Source organism: Lissotriton helveticus, chromosome 4_1 (assembly GCF_964261635.1).
Source record: "Lissotriton helveticus chromosome 4_1, aLisHel1.1, whole genome shotgun sequence".
Lineage (NCBI taxonomy): Eukaryota > Metazoa > Chordata > Amphibia > Caudata > Salamandridae > Lissotriton > Lissotriton helveticus.
This window is the reverse complement of record NC_136063.1, coordinates 659,069,823-659,084,443: the sequence shown is the minus strand read 5'-3', so window position 1 is coordinate 659,084,443 and position 14,621 is coordinate 659,069,823. Positions and strand designations below refer to the sequence as shown.

Genomic DNA, 14,621 nt, shown 5'->3' with positions numbered 1-14,621 from the left:
CATCCTGGAAACTGTTACTAAAGACTCTTCTCACTTTCAACATTTTATTCATTGGTCCTCTGATCGAGATGGTGAAGGAAAGACTGAACCTGAAAACTCAGTGATGGCTGTTACCTCTTCACAGTCTTCTAAAATCTCTGACACAGAATATGACTGCTCCCTGTTTTCAATAACCAGGTCAGGTGGAATAATTAAAGTGCCAAGAAGGTTGATTGAAGAGATGTAATTGTATGTGTGTGTGTATATAGATAGATAGATAGATAGATAGATAGATAGATATCCAAAGAATTCCCAAGTTCTCCGGCATAGCAAAACAACACAGGCACAGACTCCAATTGATGTGAAGCTTTATTTCCAAGACATGGTCCATATGACCCATTTCGTCCGCCGACCAACGGCCTTGATCACATAACACGCTACGTGTAAGTAACGTCTTATATACAGGTGAGTTTTTGTAAAAATAAATAAATAATTTATTTCATTTCTTAACCAGGGAGGGTATTTCAACCTAGCCCCAGGCAGTCACATGTTCATGACACACAGGTAAAATGATGGACATTATAGACAGGCTAGGAGCATGAGTTTTAAACATAAAAAGCCTTAATGGTACTAAATGCGGTGAATAGCTCTGGGTAAATCAAGTATATTGAAAAGAGTAATTACAGCATATATAACAGCATAGTACTTTATAGACAAGCTGAGAATATCAAAGACATGAAAGGTAAAATTTCACTAGTATGTCCGCTTAGACATGGAAATAAAGGAAAGACTGCAGCAGTGTCAAACATAACTATATCGTGGGTTGCAAGTCAACTAGCGCACATAAATATGTGACAGAATGATCATAAGAAAACATGGAAGCTATGTCACTAACCTCAAACTGTTGAAAATAAATGACAGTACCATGATCCTGTACTGGATCCATGCTATTGATCCAGGCTCAGGGTTTAAATATCTTAACCTTGTAGTGTGCACAGTTACAATGTGTATCTACATAGAGAATATACCTGGGGTAAAAAAGTCAGTGCAAAAACAGTAAAAAAGTGGCGTGCAAGTGCATAGTTGAAAAGAGTGCCCCAGTGTGAAGTGTAAAAACAAAACTCGTTCTAAAGACCAGCACACAGTGCTGAAGGTAGCAGTTGAAGCGAACATATAATTCATGAACGGATGTCATGAGATTCCTGATGAAACAATCAAGGCTAATATCACTGCTAGAGCAAGATGCCCCTAAAGCAATAACTGATACACATGGTAAAACAGAAGTGATTTGCTCAAAAATTACTTCTTAAATGCATAGACTATGAGAACTAAAATATGCATAGAAAACAGGACAGGAAGTAGAAATAGCAACCACATGAATCTAAAGAAACAGAAAAATGTATCTAATTCATATTAACAGATAATTATAAAAGATCTTCACTTATATTGAGACCAGACGGAGTCTTAGTGTTGAGATCCAAAATGTAACATGTCTCCAACTGTCTCAATATTTTCTCAGAGTTGCCACAGCATCTAAGTATAGGTACACTGTCACTAGCAAAGTATTTGAGATGTTTAAGGTTGTTATTGTGAACCTCCTTGAAATGCTATGCAACTGGGTATGAAGTGTCATTATTGACAATAGCCCTCAGATGTTGCAAAATTCTCACGAGGACTTTAAGTTTGGTGCTACCTACATATCTAAGGCCACAACTACACTGTAATACATAGACTGCAAATTCTGTTCTGCATTTGTATTTGTTGTTGATTCTGATGGGTTCAGTCTGAAAGAGGGCGGTGACTTGGGTGGTATTGATGCCGAACTGACAAGCCCTAAATGTGCTGCATTTGAAAAAACCTTTGATGTTAGTGAGCCAGTTGGATTTCACAACCACCTCGGGACTGCTTTTGACCAGCAAATCCCTCATGGAATATGCACAACAGTATGTGATGGTTAGTCCCTTAGAAACTATTGGACCAAAAACTGGGACAGTCAAAATGATGCGTCATAGTCTATTAATGATGGGTCTAATGGCTTGTTTTTCTTTACTATATGTAATGACTAAGCGTGTGTTAACCGTTCCATTATCATTGGCATCAAGGGCAATTGTGGTATGGCTCTCTTTCTTACTGCTATTGCCTGTCAGAAGTTGTTTTTGAGGTATAGCATTTGCTCGGGTTCTAGCTTTGGAATTAGTTTGTTCTAAATACCCTTGTGCTACGAATCTTCTGTGGGTGTCATTTTGGCACTGTAAAAGGTCACTAGCAGAACTACAGATCCTGCGGAGCCATAGCATTCCCCCACAGGGGATACTAGGTATGAGGTGCCAGGGATGAAAGCTGGATGCATGCAAAGTTGAGTTACCAGCAGTGGATTTGAGGTGTAATTTGGAATGGAGTAGCTCATTTTCTATGTAAATAGTGACATCCAGAAATTCTATGCAAGTAGTGCTGATGGAAGCATTATATTCAAGATAGAAATCATTAGCACTGCAAGCAGAAATGAACAATAATGCACTCTCCGTTGTGCCATTCCAAATAACAATATCATCATTGATGTATCATAGCCATGTTACAACATTCTCACTCCAAGCTGCATGATGCATTACCCTGAGAACCCGCTTCTCCCACCAGCCCACATGTAACCATGCGTAGCTGGGGGAGAAGCAGGCTCCCATTGCGACACCCCTTAGCTGTTGGAAAATATCCTAATCAAACTTGAAGAAGTTATTGTTAAGACACCACTTAATAATGAACAGAATCAACACATTATGTCTAAAACAGTGTATGGGTATGTCCTTTAGGAAATGTTCACAGGCTCTCAAACCATCTCAATGCTAGTGTATAGGGAAGTTATATCCATAGACCTTAAGATGTGGTTGTTAGACCAAGCAATATCCTTAATTTTTAGCAGAAAGTAGTTTGTGTCCCTTAGGTAGGAAGGTAGCTGTGTAACTAAGTCCTGCAAGAAGTAATCAACGTACTTGGACATTTTTTCACATAAGCTATTGCGAGCTGAAATGATTGGACATTCTGGGACCGGTGATGTGCCCTTATGTACGCTGGGAAGAAAATACAACACCGGAAGCACTGGTGTTTCATCGTTGAGGAAAAGAAATTCTTCCTTAGTCAAGAGCCCTTCTGCTTTGAAAATATTAAGTTTCTTCTTCAAATCTTTACACTTTTTTTAAACTTCCTGGAAATTGGATATTCTGTAGTAGGTATCGTCATTTAGATGTCTGTGTGCCACCTCAAGATATTGCAATCTGGGCCACAGCACAATATTGTCACCCTTGTCTGACTTATTGATTACAACCTGATTGTTGTTTTGTAGTTTCTTGATTAGGGCAAAGTATTGCTTATTGCTTTGTTGTCTGTGTTCTTTTATGATGTAATGAAAAATAACAATCCCAGGCAATCTAAAATATGAAACAAGCAATGTGGACCAGCAAGTAATAAAATAAGCTTTAAGAAGAAATATTTTCTTTCTATAAGAATCACAAATTTTAATTATTTCAATTAAAATACAAATTCGTAAAAAATTGATAACATTTTACAATATGTCAAAATGTACATAAATCATATATCCTGATCAAATGAAGCTTAAATGGTGATGGTTTCTTCAACGCGTTTCGACACAGTGGGTGTCTTCATCAGGAAAGTGCCATCATGTAATCAATCTAAAATTAAAAATAAACATTTTTTAACTAAACATTAAAACATTTAAAAAAGTTTTTTTTAACTTCTATGTGTGTGTTCGTAGTCGAACTAAAAAATTGAAATATAGTTGCTGACCAAACACATGACAATTCTCAAGAATAGATAAACTATGATAGTCTTATCATTGTCCTTAATTCGCTATGTTATGCCACTGTGTATGGATCCCTGAGAGTGGAGACGTGGACTTTGAAGGGTGGAAAAGCACAAAGATACATCTACGTGCTCATGTAATGGCTTAGCTAAAAAAAAATAATTTCTGCAAACGGACAGCCAGAGTCTCTATTTTAACTTCAACGTTCGCTTCAGGTTTAAACTGCGTGTTGTCCGCGGAGTAATACAATCATGGCGCCAAAATCGCTCTCATTTTTTTTTTTTTAAAAAGAGGAATACAGGCGGTGTAGCGTCAAGACGAAGACCTGGATTCTGAGTCATTGATAAGTCTAATATGAACCAGAGGGAAACGCAATTAATCAATAATGACCTTATTTTCAATGCGTAAAAATGAAATGTTTTACTGAGTTCAGGTGATGGAATGGGTAGCAATGAAAACAAACTGGAGGGTTTTTAATTGCACAAACGGTTGTTTTGATGAGTCGACAGTGATTTCGAAATTAAACACGCTACCTAGTAAAATGAAATACATGAGTTATTTTCATGTATAGATTGAATAAGCAGTTGCAAGCAGCTAACCAAGAAGTAAAACCGCCGACATAGCACGTACCTTGATGGATAACACAGTGGTTGTGCTGCCGAAGAGGCTGAGCCCAAATTTAAAATGACCGCACTATGTAACGGGGCAATTAGCACGTGTCTGGGAAAATAAACATGAATATATTTCTTAAAATCATACTCGCAAACGGAAAACTGGTAAAAAGGTATAGACCTATGGCGATAGTATAACGTACCTTCCGTAGGCGACAGGGTTTTTTTATCGTGATATTTATATAAACATGGCAGGAAGCGGCTTTGTTTTCAATTAATGCTGGGTGCAACGATAACGGTAATAGCGTTTGTCTGTTAAAATAAAGCGCACAGCAGATTACTGTTATTGTTCATGAGACGATAAATCAAAGAGTCTCTAAAATGCGAAGTTCGAGCTCCACATACCTTTGCGGGACGATAAAGCCTCCTGATAGCTACCGCTCTGCAACAATTTGTTACATTGAAGCCTATAGGTATATATAGGCCATCATTTGACTGGACAGGGTGATTAGACACGCCTACTATTAAAGGGACAGAGAAGGATAGTATATTCGAATGCAATCAAACAAAGATTTATGGCAAAAGATCTATCTGATGTGTGGCTTAAATGAGGGAAAGGGGGGGGAAACAGACAATGAACATGTCATTACCATCGCGGGGACCAAACAAAAACTGAATATCAGGTAAACTAATTAATGAAAAAATATAATACAGAGGTTGCACAAGCAGGACATTGTTGTGGGAAATATTAGTACAGATATAACAAATTGCTGGGTTTCTGTCACTAAATGATTTCATTCTCCCATGGAAGTTCATTGATTAATCCATATTTAAAGGTACCAAGGGAGAAAATCCAAAACACTTCTCTCTTTTTAAGGATTTTTTCACCGCCCTTATCATTTGGAATGGTGACCTTTTCCAATATACGCCACTTAATGTCTGTGCGAGAGTGCTGGAAATCTATGAAATGTTTAACTAATGGAGCCGACGTTTTGGATGTTTTTATCGCTGATCTGTGTTCCGTTAGACGGGTCTTAATAGCTCTGGAGGTCTCCCCCACGTAACTGAGGTTACAGGGGCACAAGATCAGGTAGATGACATTACGGGTATTACAATTCCATAATTCTTTAACATGGATCTTGAAATCATTTCCTCTCCTGTCAAAATACCAGTGCATGACTGGCATGATGAACATTTAACCGTGCCTTTGACGGAATTGTTACCATCAATAGACTTCTGAATGAAAGGGCGGTTGCTGTTGGCAGTGGAGTGTCTAGAATGTACTATTAGATCTTTAATATTTTTGTTGCGGCGGTGGGCAAAAAGAGGTTTCGCAATATAAATTTGATTAGGGTCTGTATTGAGGAGATGCCAGTTTGAGTTAATAATTTGTTTTATCTTGGTATTGAGTGTAGAATGTTTGGTGATACACACAAGTTTAGATTCTTTTTGTGGTTTATTAGTATTTAATAAGTGGTCCCTATCAAAATAGCGGGCTTTTTTATATGACTCCTTCACCAGCCGGTGAGGGTAGCCTCTGTCTAAAAATTTCCTTTTCATATTGATGGCCTGGGCGTCAAAGTCTCTCAGATTGGTGCAATTTCTCTGACTCTGAGAAATTGTGAAAAAGGGATGCTATTTTTCTGGCATCAAGGGTGGTAGCTTTGAAAGTGGAGAAGCGTATTTCTCGCTGTAGGCTTGATATATAAATCAACCTCTAGCTTCCCATTATTATGCTTAATCAGGATGTCAAGAAATTCTACTTGGATGGTATTTATATGTGCAGAAAATTTAAGGTTAATATCTACTAAGTTGAGCCATTATAATAATTCTTTTGGAGTCTGCTCCCCATCGGTCCAGATAAAAGATATCATCTATTTAACAATACCAAAGGGAAACAGACTCTTAAAAGGGGGCCACTTCATTGTAGATAAATGTTGCCTCAAACTGAGACATGTAGATGTTGGCTATAGATGGGGCTACAAAAGCCCCAATACTAACTCCCTTGGTTTGAAGGTACAGGGAATCTCCAAATTCATTGTCTTTGAGAACTAAATTCAGACATTCATGGACAAAGGCTTTAGAGCATGGTATGTGGTATTTGTCAATTAACCACATCACAGCTTCCGATGCTTCCAGCTGTGGCACATTGCTGTATAGCGATTCAATATCTAGAGTAACTAGAATATCTGTGGATGAATTAAATGGTAAGTGTTCCACTTTGGATATAATATCTCCTGTATCTTTGATGTAAGAGGTGGTAGGAGGGATGAAGGGACGTAAAATATTATCTATGTATTTGGAGATTGCTTCTGTGGGTGTACCTATGGTAGAAACTATAGGGCGGGTCATGTTGATTTTTATGAATTTTTGGTATCCCGTATACACAGGATGTTTTTTTGTCCGATTGGTTAAGATAGTCATATTCCTTATTAGTAATGATGCCTGCTTCTAATGCTTTAGTTGTTATTTTTTGTATTGTGCCAATAATTCTCTCAATGGGATTGTTGTGAATTTTACTATAAAAAGTGCGGTCATTCAACATTTTTAACATATTTAATTTCATAATCTTTAGAATCAATTAGGACAATACCGCCACCTTTATCACAACTTTCCATAGTGAGATTTTTTTTCATCTTTCGTTGTGTTGTAACGAGGTTTTGGAACGAATTGTAAAGCTTGATCCAAACGTTTAAGGACTACTTTTTAAAAAATAGCAACTTCAGGACCCATTTGTTCTAATTATGATGTAATTCCTTTAATTCATCTATGACAACATCATTGAAAGTATCGATTGCATCCCATGGCATCATCGGGGTGAAAGTGGACTGCGGTTTGAAGGGACTTATTTGAAATGTATCAATGCCCACGTCTCGTAAGATGTTGTTGGGTGGAAGGAGACTGTGACATTGATTGAAATTCATGCAGAGTCCAAATAGTGGGAATGTCACATACTGCCAAGTTGATTTCAGCTTGTGGTGGTAAAGAGGAAGGAGTTATAGTGTTGGTGTGTGTCAATTTAAAAAAAAATTGATTTGTTTTAATTCTGATAAATTTGAAGATATCAATTCGAGTATGGCTAGAATTGAAACTACTTTCCGGGCAGAAAGTTAAGCCAAGAGAAAAGAGTTGAGTCTGCTATGCTGAGGGTCACATCAGTGAGATTCACCACAGTATTTGAATTTCTCTGTTAACGCCACCAATTGCTAATTTTTCAGTTCTTTGTCTTTGGATTGCCTGTGCTTTCTACTTTGCCATCTTTTTTGGTTTCACTGGTGCCTTATTTCTTGGGCTGCCTCGGACGCAGTGTTTGTCATTGGTCTAACCGTAAAAAAAATCCAGTTCCTTAGCGAGGGTGAAGTTGCACATGTTGTCTCATTGCGCCCAGGTTGGCCTCTGCCATCATCTAAGCCAGTATGACTTTACAGTGCTGAGCTGATATCAGATGAAGAGGCTGTATTGACATCTTCAGTGATATCTTTGTCATCCTGAGTGATTGTACCATGCTTGCTTAATTTGTGCCTCTTCACTGTGTCCTACTTCCTGGGAAAAGTAAACATTTGACCCATTTCGTAGTCTCCCGTATCACGGGCAAATTTGAAAACTTTCCTTGTTTTTATTGTGTCTTGCTGTAATTTTTTCACGTCCCTTAGCAATTGCTCCCTTTTGGTCCAATTTGTCCAGCTCAGAGGTAATGCGTTTGATTTCCTTCATAGTTGCAGTACGGTCAATTTCAGCGTATTTCATCAAAATGATGATTAGTTTCATAGATGCTTCAAGATTGCTCTCGGCCCATTCTTTGACCATAAGCGGGTTAGTGTTTTCAAAACTGGGGGCCAAAATAAATCGAAGTCCTCATGGAACACGCCCGACATCATTGTATTTTTGTAGTGATTTTCACTCCCATCATTTTGTTAGTTCGGTTTTCATTTGCTTTACCAAAGATTTCAGTGTCGTGATATATATATATATATATATATATATATATATATATATATATATATATATATATATATATATATATATATATATATATATATATTTATTTATTTATTTCAAGAGTTTTATATAGCGCTGGCTAGACCCGGAGGTATCAGAGCGCTTTACATGAGAATCAACAATGCAACAGGAAAAGTTCAACAATTACACAATAAATCCAAAAAAATGGGCAATACAATTAGGAGAGGAGAGAAAGGAGAGAGAAAAGTAGTGGAGGGGGCAGGAGAGGTGAGAAAGGGAGGATATGGGAAGAGACAATACGGAGAGACGAAAAGAAGTCTGTCTAAAGACCGACTGGGTAGGTGATGACCAAGGAGGGAATCCACGGCCCATCTCCCCTATAGCTAAACCAGGTAGCTCCATCGGGCATCAGACAGAAAAGTTCAGTCTCAATACATTGAGAGAGGAGAGAAGGAGAGACATAAATAGAGGGAGGATGTGGGTGGAGACGACAGGATATATATATATATATATATGCTCCGTTTTGATCCTTCAGGACAGATCTGGCGCTCTTAATGTGGGTGATGCATGTCTCCCAGCAGGGTCAACATGAAATAGCAAGGGTCCCCTGCTACGAATGTGGGTTCCTAGGCCAGGGAAATAACATAAATCAAAAAACAACCCCTTGGCAACTAAAGGTCTAAAGAAGTTTGGCGACCTAACTACAAAACATGATAATGTCAGGGACTCCGTGTACTCATTAACAGTTAATTTATTCAATAATTACAAAATTATTTAAAATCATTCTATTCATCAGTCTTAATGTGCAAGTGAGGCAACATTACATTGAATATTTTGAGTGGCCTCTCTACTCCAGACACTTCTTGCCTGCAGTCCTTGGACATCCCTGCATTATTTCAGACTGTAGCCGAGCTGGAAGAACAGGCTGCTCATCGGCGGCTGGAGAGCTTCTGTCTTCCTTAGTTTTGTGCTCCAGCATGTGGGGTGTCTTCTGGCTCCCCTCTTGACCCACTCCCGCATAAATATTGGAAGTTTTTTCAGGAGGAACTCTTCCAGCCTCTATATTCCATCTGCCACCAGTCCTTCAGCACCGCCACGGTCCCCGACAGCTGGAAGCTTGCAGTGGTTTCTCCCCTCCTAAAGAAATCCACCCTTGACCCCACCTGTCTGTCTAATTATCGGCCAATCTTGTTGCTTCCTTTTCCAGTCAAGATCATGGAGAAGCTTGTGACCCGGTCTCTATCTAGCTTCCTGGAAAATAACACCTTTCTGGATGTGGCCCAGTTCGGCTTCCGGCCGGCTCACGGCACGGAGTCGGCACTGGTGGTCTTGTTAGACACCCTTCGATCACAGGTCGACAATGGTCGATCAGCCTTTCTAGTGCTGCTCGACATGTCGGCTGCGTTCGACACGGTCAGCCACTCCATTCTTATTAACAGGCTGGTGGAGGCTGGGGTAGCAGGACTTGCACGGGATTGGCTAATTTCCTATCTACAGAATAGACACCAGGTGGTGGCTCTACCTCCTTTTCGTTCAGGTATTAGGAGAGTGGGACAGGGTGTCCCTCAGGGGTCAGCAATTAGCCCCATCTTGTTCAACTTGTGTCTCTGCCCCCAGATTACCTTGATTAAATCCTTCAGCATCTCAGTGATAAACTATGCCGACGACATCCAGCTTATTTTCTCCCTTGAAGGAGAAGATGCTGTGTCCACTGATACCTTCCATCGCTGCATGAATGCCACCGCTGACTGGTTAAAAAACAACTCGCTCCAGTTTAATAGTACTGATAGAGCGCGCGAGGTCACCCAACCAATAATTTCGCCGCTTCCGGCCCATATATTTCAATTCACCATATACATTGACCGGGTGACTTCACGGGCTGCTACCAATTTGTGTGAATTCCCTACTGTTATTCCTCAGCGTACCCGACTTACCATCCACCGACACGGGTACCTATGACCACAATGGATCAGGGAGCTAGCTGTAAAAGGAAAGGCAGCAAAATACAAACTCAAATGACATTCAATACTGTTGTAAAATGACCACGGACAACTGGAAGTTTTAAAGTCTTTATCTAAAGTTCGTTCTCTGAGATCATTAGGTTTACAAGAATAAGACAATCAATAATCAAGATAATGAAAAGTACATAACTATAGAGAAATAAAGTCAGGGTAATCATTGAAATGCTAATATGAAATGCAACGGAAATATGCTATGCATTTAGGGCAAAAGGTCTTTAGACAGTTTAAGTAGGGACGTTCTAGACCATATCAGAAAATGACAGACTGCAATGCAAAATATGATTTCTAACAGGTAGGGTAACATGGGAACACGTCATGAAATATGAAAATGACTTTACGATTCAATATGGTTGCGGCAAAAGCATGGAAAATTATCATATGCAAAGGTGTGTCTTTATTGAAGCAAAAGACAGAAAAATAGAAAGGTGCAAGGTTTTAAGATTTCAGAGCAATATTTACCTAGACTGGTGTGGAAACCAAACCCTGGCCACGGGTCAGTTAAGAACAGGAAACCCTCAAGGAAGGATACCCCTCAATGGACAGCAGGTGCAGAATGGACACCCAGGACAGGACAGGAAACCCTCAGATTAGGAATCAGGACAGGACCTCAGGACAGGAACCCCTCAGGACAGGACCGCACCCGCAGTTTGGAAGCAACGCCTGCGCTCCACCCTCTCTGCAGCTATCGATCAAGACCCCGATTGGGTCAGCGAACTCCCAGCAAAGTGCTTCGCCAGCACTTTAAGGTTCAGTAGAACCTTAGTCTATGGTCAATTTCGGACAGAGTACTCCGCAGTGCTCTGTATCTTCAGTCACCTATTGAGTGCGTTGGGTCAGTGACAGGTCAGCTAAACCAGACAAGTCTGACAAATTCCCTAGGTGAACCCAGGGTAGTTATACTGTTTTGGGACGGTGTACCACCCCCCAATGTTGCAAAGTGTCAGAATCCCTCAATTTGGATTGGTCCTAAGATAGGATTTGGGTAACACACCAATCAGAACACACTATTTGGATGCCTACTTTGCATCTCTGGGTACCGCCTAGCGAGATTGGGGTTCTCATGAGAAAGTCCAGGGAAATACAATGACAATTTAACATTGTTTCAGAATAGGGACACATGACTCCGTCCTGCTGAGTTCGCAGGTCAGTTTCTCAGGAGCATCTTGCCCATCCCTGCCAGCTGGCTGAGTTCCACCAGCCAAGGTTGACTTCTCCCCAGGCGGACGGTCCTGCGCAGAAAGGACCTCCAAGATGGCTTTCGCCTCAGTCAGACCCCCATTTCCAGCGGTACATGAAAAGTAAGCGAGAACAAATTAATACATAGAAATAACGATATGAAAACACATCATTGGGTTTGTACTTTCAACTTATCACTATAAAAATATACTATGCAGTCTAAATGTTAGCTACATATACACAGACACAAGAGCAACTGCACGAGCAGTACCACGTTATTGCCAAAGCTATGTATTACGCATGCGCAACTTTTCCCTCCAAGCCTGCAAACACGTCAGGACACGTGAGTGTGACTGACGCATGCGCAGAAGCTATTTCAAAGCAGCGGCCATTTTAAGGACTCGAATTAATTGTATTAGAAATACACATGTGCAAGCTTCATTTACCTCGTTCAAACATGAAATAAAGGTTAGTAAGACGTACAAATTATTACTGGATTACACATGAGCGAGGTTCATGACAAAAGCAAGTCGCAAATGCGAAGCTTTGCTTCATCAGTACTAAGACCGAGTTACTCCACTGCTCGTTAGACCGCGTTCTGCGTCCTTTACCATCTGATCTTTGGCCTTCTTCCTCCTTGGGCAATGTAGTGGCGGCGGCTTCTGCCAGCAATCTTGGAGTTATGTTTGATTCTAATCTTCAGCTGGATAGCTTTGTGAACAAAACCATCTCTACTTGTATGGTGCTACTTCGCACCTTGTGGAAAATCCTCCCCCTGCTTCCGATTCAGGCTAGGCCAGAGGTGGTGCGTGGCATTATCCTTAGTAGGATAGATTATTGCAACGCACTGCTTCTGGGGGCACCGGTCACTCTGATCATCAAGCTGCAGCGCATTCAAAACATGGCTGCGAAGCTGGCTCTCTCTAGGCCTCGTGCTGCCTCCTCTTCTACTGCACTTAAAGATCTCCATTGGCTGCCAGTTCAACAGCGAATCCTTTTTAGGGCATCCTGTCTGGTTTTTAAAGCTCTACATGACCAAGGCCCGGTCATGTTAAACAACCTCTTTTTCTGGTACCACACAGCAAGACCTTTGCGCTCTTCATCAGCGTATCTTGTGGTGGTTCCGAGGATCCAGAGGCTACGGATGGGGGGCCGATCCTTTGGATACGCGGCTGCTAAGCTTTGGAACTCCCTGCCCCTGTCCCTGAGAAGCCTGACGGACCGCCTCTCATTTAAGAAAAGCTTAAAAACCCATCTTTTTCCTAGAACAGCATAATAATCGTGACTATGCAGGTGGTCAGTAGAGTCAAAGCGCCAGGATACTCTCCGGGTGACAGTTTCGCGCTATATAAGTGCATAATACATACATACATTACAGCATAAGTCACAAAAGAAGAATATAGGATAATTGATAAACCAAAAATTGACAATAATCACGGAAAACAATAATATTGGTTCAATTTTCGAAAACGACATTTTTACATCCAAAGATTAGACATGAAAATCAGGTGGCTATGTGATAGTTTTTCTACGTGCGTTTTGGCGTACACGACGCCTTCCTTCAGGGGAGCCACAAAGATTCCTATATGTGGAAATAAGATAATGTAATGCTAAAATAATAAAAATGGGAATTGTATCATAAAAATGTGCGCCCACCAGGTGAAGAAAATAAATGGAAAAGGGTGAATTAAAGAGATACTCTTAATCCAGCAATAAATAAAGATTGTGTGCCTGCGGAGACATAACAAGGGTATCTGGAGTAGAAACTGTGCCACATGAGATGTAGAGCATGAAAAGGTGCTCATAGTAGGCCACAAACCAATATAGAAGATGAAAAAGAGAATGAGAATAATTGAAAAGGATACCATCAATTTACCAACTGGTAACTTTGGCAAGATATCAAAAATAGATAACAGACAATATTTGAATATAATAAAAACCAGAAAGCTCTGAAAATGAGAAGGTAAAAATAATAATCTAATTCAAAGTAATGTTAGATGTTGAAGTGAATGATTCAAGGAAAAGAAAGAACAAAGGAATTACCATAGGCGGAAGAAATGGATACATCAAGCTGACGCTCGAAGAAGCCGCAACCATGCGGTCAGATCAGGTTAGAAAATAAATCAGCTACCTGGAATAAAATACAAAGATTACAACTTGAGCCAAGTGTGTGACATGGAATTAAAGATATGTACAGTAAGGGCAAGTACCTGTAGATATGTATGTATGTATGTAACCTGTAGAGGGTACATCAAAGGTAATCCCCAAGTAACCCAATTGTTTACTGCGTATAGGTGTCTGGTTCTTAGGTGGACATCTCATGGAAATGTCCTAATACATGAGTTGGATGCTTCTTCCAGAGATCATTAACTGGTGTTGGTTGATAAAATAAGGAATAATAGTGAACCTGTATAACATAATTGAAAGGAAAAAAGATATAGCGAATGGCCGGTAAACCATGCAATGTGCATGTAAATATACAAATAATGAATGTTAGGCAGCATAGAAAGTTCTTTAAAGGTGACTTACAGAGAGTATGGCCAATAGATGTGTTAATATTAGAATATTTACGTACTTAGAATGAAGCCAGTTCTTAAGGGGTCCTAGACGTTTTTTATAAAGGGCACCAATCACTATCAAGTTGTAATTGTTCTCAACACCCTCATACCTTCAGTTATTAGGCTCAGAGAGATTCCTATGTGAAGGAAATAAAGCCAGGTTTCAATATGAGCCACCACAGAAGATACCAAGCAGAGATCAAGCGGCGTAAAGTTAAAGGACTAAAAATAAATATTGCACATGGTACATGAAATTGTTTTGCTCTTATTTACAAATGTTTCTGGGAACATGTCAGAGTCAGAAAAAGCTCATCTTACTTCCATTCAGGATAGGATCTGGGACGTGGATCAGCAATCACACGGGGTGCAGAGAAACTCTTGTGTTGTGTGATTCAGCCTAATAAATGCTGGGGAACATCATGTGTGGCATGTCGGACGTGCGTGTGGCGTGCGCAACGTACGCATGATGTATGGTAAATACTAAACTAAACTGGTGCCTAGAGCT

At 40.1% G+C, this 14,621-nt stretch overlaps 1 long non-coding RNA gene across 1 annotated transcript in view; it reads right to left on the bottom strand.

Moving 5' to 3' along the window:
- Positions 1–3,459: 3,459 nt before the first annotated feature.
- Positions 3,460–14,621, bottom strand: part of LOC144827282 (uncharacterized) — a 28,391-nt gene continuing 17,229 nt past the window's right edge. Inside the window, exon 2 of the long non-coding RNA XR_013610114.1 lies at positions 3,460–3,659. This is a non-coding gene — a long non-coding RNA (uncharacterized LOC144827282). The remainder of the gene's footprint in view (positions 3,660–14,621) is intronic.